The sequence below is a fragment of the Numida meleagris genome, chromosome 5, assembly GCF_002078875.1.
Source record: "Numida meleagris isolate 19003 breed g44 Domestic line chromosome 5, NumMel1.0, whole genome shotgun sequence".
Lineage (NCBI taxonomy): Eukaryota > Metazoa > Chordata > Aves > Galliformes > Numididae > Numida > Numida meleagris.
The window spans coordinates 35,277,083-35,291,424 of record NC_034413.1 but is presented as its reverse complement, the minus strand read 5'-3'; the positions used below and the strand labels follow the sequence as shown (position 1 = coordinate 35,291,424).

General features: G+C 51.0%; 1 protein-coding gene across 4 annotated transcripts in view; it reads left to right on the top strand.

Annotated features, from left to right (window-relative positions):
• Positions 12,265–14,342, top strand: part of SH3BP4 (SH3 domain binding protein 4) — a 35,063-nt gene continuing 32,985 nt past the window's right edge. For 2 of the 4 annotated variants that reach the window (XM_021398915.1, XM_021398919.1), the window contains exon 1: positions 12,265–12,357. The gene's annotated coding sequence lies outside the window, so the exon portion shown is untranslated. Of the gene's footprint in view, positions 12,409–14,342 lie in introns of all 4 variants that reach the window. The other 2 variants (XM_021398916.1, XM_021398917.1) reach the window with 2 other exon arrangements.

Here is a 14,342-nt window from a genome sequence, read left to right as displayed (position 1 = left end):
AATTATGTTTATATAACCAATAACCATTTACATATGTTTTAATGAGCATATTCAGAAAGCCCACGAGCCCTTACTCAACTAATTACAAAACGGTTCAGGTCTAAACTACCCTTTACTATTATCTATTTTCTTGTTCTGGATTTAAAGTAGGTCAGACTTGACTTTTCATAGAATCATAGAATGGCCTGGGTTGAAAAGGACCTCAAAGATCATCAAGTTTCAACCCTCTGCTGAGTGCAGGGTTGCCAACCACTAGACCAGGCTGCCCAGAGCCACGTCCAGCCTGGCCTTGAACACCCCCAGGGACGGGGCATCCACAACCACTCTGGGCAACCTGTTCCAGTGCGTCACCACCCTCTGTGTGAAAAACTTCCTCCTAATATCTAAGCTACATATCCCCCATCTCAGTTAAAAAATCTTTTTAACTTGGACAACTGAGTGGGTACCTGAGCAGAGGGCTGGGGACACAGGGATGTGGCAGGTGTGCTGCTGACGAGGCAGGGGTTCTAGGCACGCTTCAGCTCCCACCTTTCTGGCAGAAGCCTGCACAGGAGCTGAAGAAGCTGACTGAGCCAGAGAGTGGGGCTCAGAAGGCAGCTGTGTGGCTGCCAGCCAGACCATGGCACGGGTCTGAGCGTTGCTTGTATTTTCATTCCCCAGAGTGGTGACAGGTAGAACCGTGATGCATGGTGGAAAGGAAGGAACATGTTACACCGCTTTCTGCCTTGCAGGGAACAGAAGACTTTTCACACAGCCTAAAACAAATAAATAACATAATAGTGAAGCAAAACATGCCACTGATCTGTATGCAAACTGGCAACCCCCAGGCTTGACAAATGATTTACTAGAAATTTCAATGAAGTCTGCATGGATAAATTATGGACAGCAAAAACTGGGAATGAAATTTAGCCTTGAAAAGGAGAAAAAGGATAGAGTGTTTTTGCAACAGTTTTCCTACAGAATTTATCCTTTTTCTGAAGTTTTGTGACACTAGGACATAACTCCTGATATACTTTTAAAGTGGTGTTTTTCTTCCAAAATAAGATTGCACTGTAGAAACACTTGTGATAACCTATTTTCATCACAGCTGCCACAACAGCCACATCAGCTTTTTCAACAGTGCAGCACAAAGTTAAGAACCTAGGGTGGGAGATATGGGCACAGTGGACACAGGCTTTTCACATCACTTGTTCAGTCCTACCTAATATTTTTCATGTTCTGAATAGCTGATATGCCCAAAAAGGACCATCTGCCTCTGTTCAGTTGGGAGAGCCATCTGCAGGGAAACCAAATGTTTTAGTGCACATTTTTAATTCTTTTAAGTACCTCCTGCTAAATAATGAATGCATCTTATAGGCACGACACCTCCTTTCCTGCTCAGCTGTGGCTTTTGTGGGGCATGAAGATGGGGCCATCAAGCAGAAGCGAGCATTTGGGCAAATAGAATCACAGAATCATAAAATGGCTTGAGTTGGAAGGGACCTTAAAAAGCCCATCCCATCCCAACCCCTGCCGTGTGTAGGGTTGCCCCCACCAACTCAGGCTGCACAGGGCTGACTCCATCCAGCCTGGCCCTGAACACCTCCAGAGATGGTGCCCCACAGTTCTGGGCAGCAGTGCCAGCACCTCACCACCCTCTGAGTAAGGAATTTCCTCCTTCAGTTGTTTTCCTCCTTCAGCTAACAGCTCCAGGTTGAGGCTTTCACTGATTAAAGTTGCCTGCTGCTGGGTCGGTCCTCTGTGCTTTGTGGGTGTCCTCATCAGTGACTGCTGTAAATTTGCAAGCACCTACGTTCAACCCTTGCAGCACTAACCCAGGCCTGGAGACATGGAAGCACAAGCAAAATGCATCCTCCCCCAGACTTGTGGCTGGATAGAAAGGGGTTCTGCTCCAGCAACAGCCCTAAGAAGAGGACAATCCTACCCAATTCCAAGTTAAAAGGAGCAGATCTCCATGTGCTGCCATGGAGGAGCCCACGAGGTAGCAGTGGATGTGGCCTGGAGGAGGCAGCAGCCATGGAGAAACCCTGCAGGAGCAGGCCTTAGGCTGGAGCTGCCACCTGTGCCAAGCCTGGTTTGCTGGTGATGGCAACTGCGGATCAATGTCACTGTCCTTATCCTTTTCTCACCATATTTTCTACTCTTGTTCTTCAAAAGAGGGATGGTGAGAGGGAGACATGGCAAAGGTGAGATGCCCACAGGTGTGAAACCACCACAGCCAGCATGGTTTCCTGCCCAGACCCTCCAGCTCCTTTACAGTGATGCGGTACAGCACTGTGGGGCAGTCAGGCTCTGCCTTACTGCTGCCACTCTGTGCTCCCCCGGTGCCCAGCTCCCATCCCTACACTGCTGCCTTCACCGCCCAAGAAAAGGCACGGCCCTGTGTGTTAAAAGCTGTGATCAAAGCTGTTCAGTGCTCCGTGCTTTCCTGTTTGTCCTGGCTCCTGACATGTGAGAGAGCTGCTCTGACCAGATAGGAATGGGGAACGTGCTCTTGGGGAGGTGAGAGCCCTTTGAACTGAAGACTACATGGCTTAAAAAGTGCATCTTTGTTTCTGTGGCCCTCCCTCCTCCAAACCCAGGAAGAAATAACTCTAACAGAAGCACTGCTGGTGATTGCGTTGGTTCACATCGCTTTGGGCAGGAGCATTTGGGGTATGGCTGCCTTATGCTTGTGGTTTTTCATGCTGTGTTTCTGTGCCATTTGAAGCCCTGGAGGAGGTACAGCAGCCCCACACAGCCCCATGCAGTTACAGCCAGCCTGTCTGTCCTTCTGCTCCCTGCATTACCCTCTGAGCTCCTGAAGGTGCTGTGGACAAAAACACCCCTTTCTGCCAAGAGAATAGTTCTGGTTCCAAGTTATTCCGCTTCCAGGCTTTTCATTACCTGTTTGTATTTGGCCAGCCAGTGCCAAATCCAGCCCCACAGCATCTCTGCTGACCCCAGGGGTGAGTTTGTCCCGAGATGTTTCTATCACAAAGCTATCAAAGCCGATTTCCTCTGATCTGACTGACTTGAAATCCCAGTGGAGGCAATTCATCTACTGCTGGATGTGCGATATTACAGCAAATAAACATCAGAGACAGAAATGCCTTGCTGGCGATGAGAAATCTGGTCCTGTGATGAGAGGTTATGAACTTATCTGTTGGGTTTTGTAATGAGAAACCTGGTGCAGCAGCAGCAGCTCATGCTGAGCAGCATGTTCCCAAGGCTCTCGGGGGGCACAGGGATGTCCAGTGGGCAGCACTTGGGATGGGGACACTGGCCCCAAGGGCTTGTGGTGTGGACTGAGGCCGCATGGTGCAGCATGATGGGACTCAGCATGATGGGACTTCCAGGATCAAAGCTGTGTCTCCAGGGCTGGCTGCTGGCACCACAGTGCATGTCCTCACGCCCTGGATGGGGAGGCTGAAGGATGAGGTAGGGAGGAAACATGCCAGCAGTAAAGCCACCACGAATTTAACAGAAAATACTTAATCTGCCAGCAGCGTGCAAACAAATACCTGTGTGAACGCATCAGCCATGACCAAGGCTCTTCCTACAGCTCTTGGCCCATGTGTCCCTTTGAGGCGGGAGGGTACAGCAGTCAGAGACACTGGTATGGGAGCTGGCAGCAGATCAGCCTTGTTCCCTTCATCACAGAACCATAGAATCATTCCAGTTGGAAAAGACCTCCAAGATCCCCAAGTCCAACCCCAGCCCACCCCACCATGCCCACTGACCACATCCCTCAGTGCCACATCTCCATGGTTCCTGAACACCCCCAGGGACGGTGACCCCACCACTCCCTGGGCAGCTTGTGCCAGTGCATCACTGCTCTTTCTGAGAAGAAATTGTTCCTAATACCCAACCTGAAATCTTCTGTTCATACTCTCCTTAACTGGGATAATCCCCCTTGTCAGATCACCACAGCCCCCCTGAGGTGCCTGTGACCAACACACAGGGTATGGAGCTTATCTCCATGCCATGAGAGACCCCAGACAAGAAGGATATAAATGGTTCTATGATTGTATTCTACCTCTTCTTTCTGCCTATGATAGGTGCTGCTGTGCTATGTGTCTGCTGAGGGAGTTAACCTGTGGAGATGAACAAATTTGGTAAAAATAAAAACTGCTGGCAGAAGCAGGATGGGCCCTGGTCCCCTGGCACCACACAGCTTTTCTGGCAGCTGTCAGTACAGCAGGAAGGAGAAAATGCGGGGGCTTAAGTGATTTAACTTCAAGAGCACAACAGCAAGAGTGAAATCCACTTATATGGGGTAATTGATAACGAATGATTCCTTAATTAGAAATTAAGAACTGTCCCCTAACTTAAAAGGAGGAACGGGACCAACGTGCCAATGAACTGAGGGGTATATTTGTGACTGTGGATTTTCCTTCAGAGATGTTTTTGTCCATTAACTTTTCATGACATAAATTTGTTTGCCTTAATATATCCAGTTAGAAGCATTTTCAGATGCATTATTTAAGGCCTGAAAATAAATACTGGATGCTCAGACTGTGCTTTGTGAAAGCTCAGCGCGCCTTGCCTTCTCACTCAATTATTGATTGTGTTTTCCACTGCATTTGAGACGCTCCGGCATGCACAGGGGAACATCCTGCCTTGTTTACTTGCTCATTCTATTTCTCAAAGTCTCAAAAAACTCATTCAGTGATGGATTTGGGACTCTGTATTTCACCTGTGCCACAGCAGAGAATTTATTTCAGATGCTGCAGCCCCATCAGTGAGCTGCCAGCCCCAGGAATTTCTCACCACAGGTACTAAAGACTGGGGAACAGAGCGAGATACACTTGTTACTAGTAAGGGAGATGCCTGTGATGACGTATTTCCACCACCAATGGCAAAGGTGAGTGTTGCACGCTTACTGGCTGGATGAGCACAGGAATGGTACTGCCGCCCAGCTCCTGGAGCATCCAAGGTTGACTACAAGGCCCGACGGATGCTTTTCTCACATTAGGGACTTTTGTGTCTCTCTCCGTGTGGGCTTTCTGATGCTTAATAAGGCATGAGCTTCTCCTGCTTTTTTTTCCTCACTGAGGCATTTGCGGGATCTGTCTTCTTAAGGCAGATGTCATTTGATATAAATTCTTGCCAGGATAGACTTATCCTTGGAATTGCCACATTTGTGTCAGATTTGATTGGCATTAGCCTGGAGGCTCCTTGGGGAGGACAGCATCCTGCCAGCCAGCTTGGTCCTCACCTTCTGCAAGAACCAGACTATGGGGACAGAGGAATGGTGAACGCTTGAGGATGTCGAATATAGGCAAGCTGTGAGAGCCAAGTCAGTGAGATCTGTAGAGTGGGATACATTTGCACAAACATCACGTCTGGAAGGCTGCAAACAGGTTTGCAGGTATATCTGGGGAATGTGGTCTGTGGGCTACCAGGCTCCTGGCTCCTGGGAGATATCAGTGGCCAAGAAGTGTTCACCCCTGGCCTTCTGTCAGGAGTTCTGCCTAAAATTTTCTTCTTGGCTGTCTTGCTTTGCAGCTGAGACTTGACACAAATGGCATGGCCACAGGGAAAGGTTCTGCTCCCCATGAAATGCTTCTTCCCATCAAAAGCTGCATTGGCAGATGCTCTTTGAGCAATGGGATGCTGTAGCATTGCCCAAGACAGGTCTGAGTAAGGAATGAGAATTGTCAGAGGCAAAAATAATGCAGAACCAGTTTCATTTTTGTGGCACTGGGGAATTTCACATCCCAGCTCCTTCCAGCATGGCAAATTGGAGCCACAGAGCTGGAAAACGCAGCAGGCTTGCAGCCCTAATGAATATTGCAAACAATCTGAGAAGGAGACGCCATCAGACAGGGTCCAGATAAGGCCTGAACCTGGCCTCCAGCATGTTTGCAAAACCCTGAGCTGAAGGCAGTGGGAAATTCACTGCTGACTTCAAAAGGAGCAGCATTGCACCCAAAGGCCTCCTCCTCCAGTCTGCTGCTCCTGCATGATGCCAGGAGGGCACAAGGGGCACGTGGGAAGGATCCTGGCATAAGGGGACAATCTTCGGGGTGCTCGTTGGGATGCAACCAGCATGGCCCATCTGCATCTTAGCTATCTGCTTTAGAAACCCATAGGGTCAACTTGGGATGCCTGAGACCCAGGCATCGCTTCACCACAGAAAAGAAGTGCAAATTATGGAGTCATAAAAGAGGGAAGAAAGAAAAATGTAAACCTGAGTGCTTCCTGTTCTCTTTTTCATGCTTACAAGAAAGCAATTCAGGATTGGCGCTTGCATTTATTAAACAAAAAATTCTTGTGACTTTATTTCTTTCCAGAGCAGTCAACCAAACTGCTTGATATGCCGTGACATTGAAATATAATGAAGCATTGAAAAGCAAGTCCGGTGGTACAGAAAGGAAGTGTGTTTTACCATGAAAGAGGAGGTACTGAGGTCCAAGCGAGAAACAACTGAGTAGTTATCTCTGATGGCTTAAATCTCATCCAGGCAGGCTTTGCACAAGTCTACCTTTGTTAGGAGTGCTGTACGCAGGGCAAAGTGTGGAGAGCTCTGCCGAGGAGCACCTGGCATTTGGTGTGCATCTGACATTTAACATTGTTTTGCAATGGTCTAATTCATAATGTTAACCTTTGCCCCTGTTGGTGTGTGATAACTTCAAGGACATGGCCCTGCTTGGTGGCAGTGACCAGTGTCAAGCACCATCTGACCTGGCCACCACTGCAGTGTCCTTGGGGTATGGGAACAGAGGATGTCCTACACAGGCAAGAGAGGTTTGCACATGTTTGCACCTCCCTTCCTTCCCTGGGAAGGTATCCTGCATCCCTGCCATGGAGATGGTAGGAGAAAACATCCCTTGATGAAGCAGCTGCCTTTGCATTAATTGCTAATTAATTGTTAATTACTGCACAGAGTATGTGCACAGCTCTTACATCCAGGAGCTGATATACAATGCAAAATCAGATGTCCAGCATCTCATTGGGTAAGCAGCCACTGAAAATACCCCCAAAATATGGTCAAGATGGAAAACTGCATCACTGTGCCCCAACTGTGCTAGATGTACAAGATGGAGGCAGAGTGATGCAGCTGTGGTAAAGTGATGGTGAAGGTTTTGGCCTGAGCAAAACTGCCCAGGACAAAGTGCTAATTGTCATGGGTTGCATGCTGCCTGGTAGGCAGGACCAGGGCTGCAGATAGGAACAGGATTGTGAGAAGCTGGGGTATGCCACAGGGATGTGCAGCTTTGGCACCCAGAGTTAGCTTTGGGAAGAGAATGCTGCCATAAATCATCCTCACATGTTCCTGACAGCCGCTGTGACAGCCACTGCTAAGTGGGCAGGTGCTTGGACAGGCCTTGCTCTCGTTACCATGTGATTTATGGGCCTGATCTCTTCTGAATTTCTGGGCTCCTTCCTCACTCCTGTTTCTGCACACCTCTAAAGGCCTGAGATTCCCATTTCTCCTGTATCTCTTGACACCTAAGCCCTCTTCAAGACAGATAGCAGAGAGCCAAAGGGCTTCACAATTTTATTCCCTCCTTTTATCCAGTGCAAGGAGACTTGCACCTGGTTTCCCTGGGACAAATTTGCAGAAAATGAAGTTTCCTTCAGGTTTGTATCAGGTGCGTTCATCCCTTGGGTTAAATCTGAATTCCTATGGGAGAGACAGGCGAACTCAACAGCCAGCCTTCAGCCTAGAACATGTCCAGAGGCACCTGTGGCTCATGGGGCTGGGAAGGATGACATGAGCCAGTGATGCTGGCTGGCTGTCATGCTGCTTGCATTGAGGTGGAAATGACTGTAGGCAGCAGCTCTGGCAGATCATCACATTCATTGGTGCTGATGATGGGAAACCGCTGTTCCTAGCACAAGTCAGTGCAATCACCGATTCAATTAACCATATTGATTAATACAGGAGCTCAGCAAACATCATAGATGAGGCTGCCTGCCACTGTAGATGCGAAATTACCATGCACCACACTGGTTCAATGAGGCTGAAACAGGCACCTGTTTTATTGTGCTACTACATGAGAGGTGGAAAAGGTCTAGCAGGGATTGAATGGAAAGGAGTAGATGACAGTGTGTCCTTCCCCATGCCTCTGACCCAGAGAAGACACAATGCTCTTTAGATGTACATGGGGAAATAGGCAGAAAGGAGAAAGGATGGCTTTGAGCCTCCAAGGGACACAGAAATGCATCCTGAAGTCCTGCTTAGTTGTAAAGCAGGGCTTTCCCATTAACTTGGCACTTTCCTAAAGATGATAAAGCAGACGCACCTCAGTGGTTAGCTGTAGATAGAGCTGTCATTGAGCCCTGGCTTTTTTTGCAGCTTCCATCATTCTGTTATCAGGAGAATATCCATCAAGAACAAAAGCTATTTTATTTTGTTCAGTTGGACTCGGAGAGGAGGAGAAAGTCTGTGCAGGAAACTGCAGCATTAACTTGGAGATTGTCGCTTTACCATTGCAATGGGTTTGGCCAGTTGGGGTTGGGGCAATGAACAGCAATTACAAGGCACTGCCTGGCTCAGAGTGGAAGGATGAGGAAATCCGACAAGGAAAATTGTGCTTCGCACTGGAAATGGGTGATTAGCACCAAACAGTTTGCACAGCAGGGCTGGGGAGCGCCTGCGGCACAAGGATGGGCCTCCCTTATCTCCCACCTCTTTGTTTTCTGTTGTTCATTCATCCCAGCAGCCAAAGGATTGAAAGGCACACAGGAAGCCCTGTCCTTTGCTTTGCATACTTCCTCACATAGCTTAAAAAAGTAAGCTTTGTTATTAGTAGGAAGCGATCACTACCTGGTTGGGTGTTCACCCCACAAACATGTGCGAAGGGCTCCATGCAGAGCTGGGAATGGGAGCAGAAAGCCACAAAAATGCATGCCCAAGAGCCCCCTCATGGCTTCTGGGAGGCTTCTTTCCCAGATTTACTAAGACATGGTCACGCTTTTGTGGGTAATTGGTTTTGAAATGAGATCAAGCCTGCAGGAGAGTCATACACACAAAATAAATCTCATCTGAATCATTCATTGAGTTTATACCAGCTGTAAATCAGAGTCCCCTGACTGAGCAGCATTCAGACACCTGTAAGCACATGCTGTGTTGGGGATTTCTGGAGCTCACCTCGCTCCCTTCACAGGATGCAAAAGCCAAGGAGCCCTGCTCACCTGGCAGCCAGCAACAGCCTGTCTCCCATTTCCAGAGGAGAAGATCCATCTTGCTACAGCATGATCCAAGAGCGACATCTGAATCTACCAGCTGGTTGGAACTGAGTGGGCTTTAAGGTCCCTTCCATCCCAAGCCATTCCATGATTCTGTGATACTAAGATTCCACAATCCAATGGTTCTATGATTCTATGCCTGGGGACACAGTGTTGGTAGATGAGAGAAGAGCAACTGATGGCATCTACCTGGACTCATAAAAAGCTTTTCACGCTGCCCCACACAATATCCTTGTTTCTAAATTGGAGAGATCTGGATTTGATGGATGGACCACTTGGTGGATACAGAATTGGCTGGATGGTTGCACTCAAAGTGTTGTGGTCAACAGCTTGGTGTCCAGGTGGGAACCAGTGATGAATGGTGCTTCTCAGGGATTGGTATTGGGACAGGCTTGAGGAGTGGGGCCATGTGAACGTCATAACATTCAACAAGGCCAAGTTCAAGGTCCGGCAACTGGCATAGGGCAATCCCAAACAGACAGGCTGGGCAAAGATCGGATTGAGAGCAGCACTGTGGAGAAGGACTTGGGGGTTCTGCTGGATGAAAAGCTGGACATGAGCCAGTAGCGTGTGCTCACAGATTGGAAGGCCAATGGTATCCTGCATCAGCAGAGGGATGGCAGCAGGGAGAGGGAGGGGACTGTCCCCCCTGCTCTGCCCTTGTGAGGCCTCATATGCAGTACTGTGTCCAAGCCTGGGGCCCCCAGTACAGGAGGGATGTGGAGCTGTTGGAGCAGGTCCAGAGGAGGGCCACAAAGATGATGAGAGGGCTGGAGCACCTCTCCTATGAAGACAGGCTGAGGGAGCTGGTCTTGTTCAGCCTGGAGAAGAGAAGGCTCTGGGGAGACATTATTGCAGCCTTCCAGTACTTGGAGGGGGCCTGCAGGAAAGTTGGGGAGGGAGTATTTGTCAGGAGTAGGAACTGAACTGGTTCTGAACTATAAGAGAGTGGGTTTAGATCAGACATAAGGCTCAGCTGGACCTTCTCCACCAGCAGGGTATCCAGTGTGCATCCTCTGAGAGGGAAAGCAGATCCTGACCCCAGGATGGGCAGCAGCTAGTCCACATAAATCGCCTGTTTTCATGTAAGCAGACAGTTCCAAGTCTGTTGAAGTCTAACGCTTTGCTGTCTGGAGATGTGTGTTTACCACAGAAAGATCACGGGGCTGCTGAGTGATGCATGTCTGCCTCCCCCATCCCACAAAGCAGCTCTTCTGAATGAGCACTTTTGCTCCCAGAGATATCTTTTATCTCTGGCCTGAGATGATCCAGAGGTCTCCACAGCCACTTCTCAGGGTTCACAAATAATTCAGCTATTCAGTAAATCACCAAAATGAGTGCGAATGAATGGAGGGCTTGGAAGGGAGACAGAACGGGTAAATGCAGGCTTTTGGGGACTGAAGAGGACAGTGTGATCTACCCCTGACACAGACTGACTCGCTTAAGGAGTGGCTGAAAAGCAGGGTGATAAATGGTGTGAAACACAGCAACTGTGCAATCCTGCAGCAGCAGGTGCCCGCTGAAACGTTCCCACCAGCAAGCAAGATCAAACTGCCCTGCTGCAACTAGAGAACCAGGTTGTCCGGCTCTGGGGAGCTATGCATTGATAAACTCCAGCCTCCCAAAGCCATGCGAGAGAAATGAGCTCCTGAGGTCACTTTGAAGTGGTTATGCAGCTCCCTGAGTTCACTGCTGAAACGTGTCCTGGAAACGCGGGCACAGGAGGAGTCAAGCCCAGGAAGAGGAAATTTACTCATTGCAGCGAACAGGGCCCTGGTCTTGCCAAGGAAAAAAACAAGGGGGAACAGAAGGAGGACCAGTGCCTTGCACCATGCTCTGGACGCCTCTGCTCCTCCACAGCCCCAAGGCTTTGCTTCCTACTTCTCCCATGGTTTTTCAACCAAGCTGCTTGCAGTGGTTCCTGCAGCCACCATCACTTGCTGCGAATTGCATCCACCCTCATACTGCATCCATCCCCACACTGCATCCATCCAAACCCACGCTGCACCCTTCTCAAGCCTGTTGCTTTTCCCTCCCAACACCACTGTTCCCTAAGGCAGCCCCCTCCATAGCCAGACAGGACCCGGTGTTGGCAGTGCTGGCAGTGAGCACTCGGTTAGCCCGCCCCATTCAGGCTTTGGCTCCCTGCCTTGGGGCTGGAGCCATGTCAGCTTGGACTCCTGAGCTGTAGTTAACTCCGGAAAGCCTCAGTGGAAATGCTCCATTAAGGAGAGAAAAAAAAGTAGACAGCATAACTTGTTGCTTGATTGAAAATGAAGGTTGGATTTTCCTCCCATCCCTTGCCTGGTGCAGGAATCCAGACTGCAGCATGGTGACTCCAGGTGCAGTGCCACCATCCTCCACTGAATCCTTGTATTCACTGCCCTGGGTGTTACCCTGTTGGACAAGGGCTCTGTCACACAGTCCCTGCATGCCTGCTAGCTTTACATGAGGACTGCCCCTTGCACAAGGGTCCCCTTGCCCCCTATGCATGCCCACTTTGCATGAGGACTGCATCATGCAGGTGGCCTACTTCTTGCACAAGGAGCTCCCATACCCTCAGTGCATACCCAGTTTGCACAAAGTCTCCCCCAGCACAAGGGCTTCCCACAACCCATTTGCACACGTTTTGCAAGAGGACCACCCCTTGCATGAGGGATTCCCACAACCCATTTGCACACCCATTTTGCTCGATGAACACTCCTTGCACGAGGGCTGCCCCTTGCACGAGGACCACCACTTGCATGAGGGGTTTCCACAACCATTTGCATAACCATTTTGTACGATGAGCACCCTTGCACGAGGAATGCCCCTTGCACGAGGGGCTCCCACAACCCATTCACACACCCATTTTGCACGAATGCCCCTTGCACGAGGAGTTCTGGCACCCCAAGTGCACACTCATTTTGCACAAGGACTGACCCTTGCACAAGGGCTGCCTCTTGCACGAGAGTCTCCAACACCTACGACCACCGTTCGCACGCGAGCCTCCGTCCAACGCACACACTCGCTGGGCACCCCCCGCGCCCCGCGCCCCGCGCCGGGCCCCGCTCCCGCAGCCCCGCCCCCTGACGTCAGGGCGGCGCGGGGCGGGCGGGGCGCGCTGTCCGGTGCCGGGCGGAGAAGCGCGAACCGGGAGCGACGGCGGCAGTGGGGGTTCGGCTACGCCGCCCGCAGGTGAGCGCCGGGGGAAGAGCGGCTCCGCGGGTCCGGAGTTCGCGGGTGAGGGTGAGCGAGCGAGCGGCTCCGTGGTCCGGCGGCGGGGCGCGGGGTGGTGCGGAGTGCCGCGTTAGAGTGTGTGCTGCGAGCTCGTGTGCAGGGTGCACATGTGTACCCGGGTATGCTGTACACTGTGCACAGTGTAAATGCACATGAGATGCATCCGTCCTGCGTGCATAGATGCAGGGTGCGTGCGTGTGTGTGCAGTGCAGATTGCAGGTCCCGTACAGACCTCTCCTGGAGAAAGTTTTGCTCCCTCTCGGTGTGCTGGGCGATGCCCGTCTGCACGCAGCTTCCCCTCCTGCTCACTCCTCTCCAGATTCATTCCAACAACGCTGGAGTCTGCGGACGGGTTGGGTGCCACCTTCAGAGATGGCTTTGGCGGTGTCGTGTGTGTGTCCCCGGTGGAGTCCTGGGATTGTAGTAATACCCAAGGCCCTGTGCCAGGCTGGTGGCTTTATTCAGAGAACCATAGAATATCCCAAGTTGGAAGGGATGTCTTGCAGAGAAGTGAGGACCACCCTGCTGCTCACTGCCATGCTGTGGGGTTTCTTCAGCATGGACTGTGAACTGCAGCCTGAGCTTGCTCTGTGGCCAGAAGTGATGCTTGAAGTTTCCGTGGCCATGAGCAGATTCCAGCAGGCCCCTTTCCTTCCTGCATGCAGACCTGGCCTTCTGACCATGAGCCAGCAGTGTGCCCAAGTAGCCAAGAAGGCCAGTGGCATCCTGGCTTGTACCAGCACTAGTGCAGCCAGCAGGAGCAGGAGGTGGACGTCCCCTTGTACACAGCTCCGGTGAGGCCGCATCTCAGTGCTGTGCTCAGTGTTGGGCCCCTCACTGCAAGAAAGACACAGAGGCCATGGAGCGCATCCAGAGAAGGGCAACAAAGCTGTGAGGGGCCTGGAGCACAAATCTGATGGGGAGCGGCTGAGGAAGTTGTTCAGTGCAGAGAAGGGGAGGCTCAGGGGAGATCTTATAGCTCTCTACAACTGCCTGAGGGGGAGGTTGTGGTGAGGTGGGGGTCGGTCTCTTCTCCTGGGTAACAGCAATAGGATGAGAGGTGATGGCCTGAAGTTGCACCAGTGAAGGTTCAGGTTGGATATTAGGGACGATTTCTTCTCAGAAAGCGTGGTGAGGCACTGGCGCAGGCTGCCCAGGAAGGTGGTAGTGTTATGGTCCCTGGAGGTGTTCCAGAACCATGGAGATGTGGCACTGAGGGATGTGGTCAGTGGGCATGGTGGGGTGGGTTGGGGTTGGACTGGGTGACCTGGGAGGTCTTATCCAACTGGAATGGTTCTGTGTTTCTGTGATCTATACCCATGGTGATAGGGAAGTGAAGGAGCACTGCCCCCTCCTCTCTCCTTTCTTCCCCGTTTGTGCATGTGCTTCAGGGTTGCCTCTTGGCTCTGTCTGGCACAGGACTCCCTGGAGTTGGGAGGTTTGTGTTTTGTGTGTGTGGATCAGTAGACTGTTGGCGAGTGCAGTGCCAATAGAAGGTGAAATGGGAGCCCTAAGGCTCAGTGTTCCTGTGCTCTGCTGCCAGAGCAGTGCAGCAGCTCCACCTGCCCCACGGGGGTGATGCTTTGCATCCTTCAGCAGTAAGAACCGCGCAGGGTGTGCTTGCTGCTGCAGCATCCCGTGGTGATGCCCTGTTGCAGTGATGGATGTGGGAGCAACTTTGTAGCCTTGAAGCTGTATACATTATGACAAAGATCTGGAAGGCAGCTGAGTCATTATTTTCACCTCCCATGTGTTATCCTCATCACCCAGACACAACTGGGAACATCATAGGGAAGGTGACACATGGCTGTCAGACAGGAGGGGGAGAGGTCCAGCCCTGCCCTGTGTGGTCGCAGCATTCTGCAGAACCTTTCCCCAGAGCCCAGCCAGATGCGTGGTACTGGGTGGGTGCGTGGTCATTGTGCATGAGGTTTTGAGGGGAC